We start from the raw sequence: 3,968 nt of genomic DNA, 5'->3' as shown, positions 1-3,968 counted from the left end.
CATAGGATTCACTTAAATAAAACCTCTTTCTTGAGCCTTCATAAATAGAACGAGGGTTATGGACTAAATATAAAAAGAGGTTTTATTTATTTACGATACGTCTAGTTTATTTTTATTTTTATTTATTTACCATACCATTTGAGTAAGTATAAAAAGACGTTTTATTTATTTACCATACCTCCACTTTACTTATATTTTTTTTGTTTACACCGTTACATGTATATAAGATGACTTATGGAGTAAATATAAAAAATGTTTTATTTATTTACCATACCTCTCATTTATTTATATTTTTATTAATTTACCATACCTCTTTTATAAATATGGTATTTGGCCCATAGGATTCACTTAAATAAAACCTATTCTTGAAAATGGGCGAATGGATTCACTTAAATAAAACCTATTCTTGAAAATGGGCGAATGGAAGGTTGTAAGTCCTAATTTCAAGGGCTAAATTTACCTTTTTTACCCTCTCCCTTAAAATAAGGTGGGCTATTTGAGGTGATTTGTAAAAATGTACTATGATACAAAATATTCGCCCACTAAAAATTTAAAACCCCTTAATTTCGCCAAAAAGCAAACATTCGCCCCTAAAATTATCCTTAACCCCATGGCTCAATATAAAGTCAACGAACTTTTTTTTTCTTTCCAGGGCGATCCATAAAACCCCAGGCCTCAATATAAAGTCAACGAACTTTTTTTTTTCTTTCCACGGCGATCCACAGAACCCGGGCCAAAATATAAAAACACTTTTTTTTAAGCGAGGAAAAACTCCATAGTAATTATATTTTTCTGATAATCCCCAACATAAGTAAAACGGGTGTATGCAGCATTTACTGAAAAAGAACAGCGTCAATCTACTAACATGGTAATCAAACAAAAATCTAACAACACAAAGTGAACGAACATGAATTATCTTGCGCGATACCCATCTAAATCAGCTTAATATGGTGTAAATGAAGCATGATTTCTGGCAGCACGGTGGGACGTTGCTTCACACGCAGTCATGCGATCAGACTCGGAACATTGTTTTATTATAACGGCGGATTGTGTTGGCGTTCGCAGAGAATTATTTTGAAACACCACCCTTTTCTAAAATTTTATCTCTCGTAGAGATGTTTAACTGTCATTTTTGCTTACAAACGCGGGCCTTCTTCCAAACCCTTCCTGGTTTACAGAAGAATCCTTTCTCGGGAGCGCAATGACGATCTTCATTGCAGACGCACAGCCCATCCACAGCACATCCATCTCTCCATATCTCTACTCCATGCTTTCCGATACCCAGAACTCCATCCGACCACTCACTGGAGAAAAACCCGTGTGGATCCAACCGCTTCTTTACCTCCAGGAATTTATCCAAATTCACCGTCCGTCGTGCAGCTCCCTGGAACGTGTAGACTCGGTTCTTGCCCCAGTGCGGCACCCCTTCGTATTTGTGGAGAAGCATCTGTTCCATTTCTTCCATTACGTGCTCATTCCACCGTGGCCTGCCGGGCTCGCGATAGCGGAAGTACATAAATTCAACGTCCACGCTGTCTTCTGTGTGTGACAAATAATCCTCAGATTTCTTAAAATACCGCATATGGACTCCCATATAATAGTCGATCCCGCACATTAAGCTCCGGTCAATGTCTCGCAGGCGCTTGATGTCCCGAATGGCTTCTGCTATCCTCGACAAAGGAATGGCGATGGACGTCTGGAAGAAAAGGCTGCCGTGCACTTGCGTGTCCCAATAACAGATGGTGTCGTTATTTTCCAACTGTTTTCCCTTCCATGGGCATGAAGCACTGCTGGGATTCCCCTGGCATCCGGAGGAAGCCTGCATGAGATGGTTGTAGCCAATCACCGGGTATCCCTTGAACGTTAGCCCGTCATTCAGATATCCATTTCCGCTCTTCACGCCTCGGGTTACTTGGATTTTAGATATGTTGCAGAGCTTACCTGTGTCTCTCGTCGCATAAATCTCTTCCTCTGCAGGTCACACACATTGTTCTTTATCTCCATTAGAAAAGGACGGACAAAAAATATTACAACTATAATCAATAAATGAATTTCAACGTTACTGCTCCCATAAAGAATCAGCGTTGAGATTTATCAGGTTGGATCGACAGAATTCTTTTTCTTTTCATAGGTTTTTATTAAATAAAAAAGGAAAAGGAAAGATTGCATTCTGAATGTATGTAATCTCTCACCGATTGTCCTACTCTGCACCACAGATTGTACTGTCATCGGTTGAAAGGCTGGGTTGGAATTTTTCCCGTTTCCTGAGACCTCAACAGGTACTCTATCCCGGATAGTGTACACGACTTGATGGAGAGAAGGATACCAATTTATTTCCCCAAATTCATGGGCTTCAGCGAACTTCACGAACGCGTCTTCTAGATCCGAGTCGTCTTTCATATCCAGAGTGACCGACCGCTTGAACATTTTCTCCACTTTAAATGTCAACTGTGAGATGGCCCCCAGAACTCCCAGAGACACTCTCGCGGCCTTCAGATCCTCGTCGTTGTTTGTCAAATGGAGGAGCTTTGCATATCCTTCATTCGCAGGCGCAGGAACAACGAGGCTCATGCCCACCACATACTCGTGGACTCCACCGCCTTTACCCCACAATCCACTCCCGTGGGCTGCCGTGCTAACGATGCCGGCCATGGAAATAAAATCCCAGTCGGTTGTTTGAGGCAACGCCAGACCCTTTGACGCAAGCGTATCAATGAACGTCCTCAACCCTACCCCAGCATCAACAGTAACAGTCAAAGATTTCTCATCCACCATGATACGGGAATTGTAATCCCGAGTACTGATAACAACCCCTCCGTCTCCGCTGGGGCAGGCGAAACGATTGAACGAATGAGATCCAGCACTTACAACTTTCATCTTCCTCCCCTTTTTGACTGCATCCGCAACTGCTCCGAGGAGCTCATCCTCAGTTTTGGGGAAAATGGCATTTGCGAACCTGCAGGAACTTTCATCCTCCCAGAAACCACGAAAGTTTGTGAGATGGCAGTCCTTAGAAGCGCATTGAACAGGTGGTGGCGGGCATGCCGCATAGGCATAGACAGACAATGAAGCTATAAGAAGGAATGCCCATCCATTATTCACTTTCCAGGGCTGCGCCATTGATAAATTCAAATCCGTGGAACTGCATGAACTCCGAGCCTGCCTCAGTTATATAGCTCTAGCCGACCATGCAAATTCGTTATCGCCCAATGTTCGGCAGCGTGTTGCTCTAGTTGTCCGGCGAAATTCATGGGCACCCCATGTGCTTTTCCTTGATCCACATCGACTGCCGTAGCATGTGTTTGTACACTACCCTCCTGGAACCAAATTTGAAAAGAAGGGTTACATTTTGATGGGAAAGCTTAATTTAATTTGAGTTTTTAATATGATGAATTAAAATAAATTATTTTTTCATGTAAAAATATAAAATTTAATGTACACATCTATATCATATTTATTATTATTTTAAATTATTGAAACAACTTTACTATTATTTTAAATTATGAAAACTTGGAAAATAATTTTATGGAAAATCTAAACAGAACTTTATTTTTAAATTATAATTCCAGGTACACTTACGCATATAATTTATCAAGTTTTTTTAATACGATGAATTAAAATAAATTATTTTTTTCATGTAAAAATATAAAATAATTTAAAATTTTATGTACAGATCTATATCATACTTATTATTATGTGTTAAATTATGGAAAGTTGAAAAAGAATTTTTATCGAAAGTCCAAACAGAACTTTATTTTTAGATTAGAATTCCATGCACAATTACATATACAATTTATCAATATTATATTTGATATAGATGTGTTATTCATCAATATTATATTTGATTTCGAAATTATATAGAAAGAATTTAGTTATATAAGAATTATATAAAAGAATCGTAGGAAAAATTTAATTAAATTATTTATTTATTGTTTATATAAAAATTATATAGAAAAATTTCAACTTGT

General features: G+C 38.7%; 1 pseudogene; it reads right to left on the bottom strand.

Annotated features, from left to right (window-relative positions):
* Positions 1-1,126: 1,126 nt before the first annotated feature.
* LOC149209151 (L-gulonolactone oxidase 3 pseudogene) lies at positions 1,127-3,120 on the bottom strand (annotated as a pseudogene).
* Positions 3,121-3,968: the final 848 nt, after the last annotated feature.

Source organism: Pinus tabuliformis, chromosome 1_2 (assembly GCF_031772625.1).
Source record: "Pinus tabuliformis cultivar Carrire ecotype Pingquan chromosome 1_2, CPIR1, whole genome shotgun sequence".
NCBI lineage: Eukaryota > Viridiplantae > Streptophyta > Pinopsida > Pinales > Pinaceae > Pinus > Pinus tabuliformis.
Note: the sequence above shows the minus strand (reverse complement) of the source record. Positions and strands in the feature narration are given on the sequence as shown.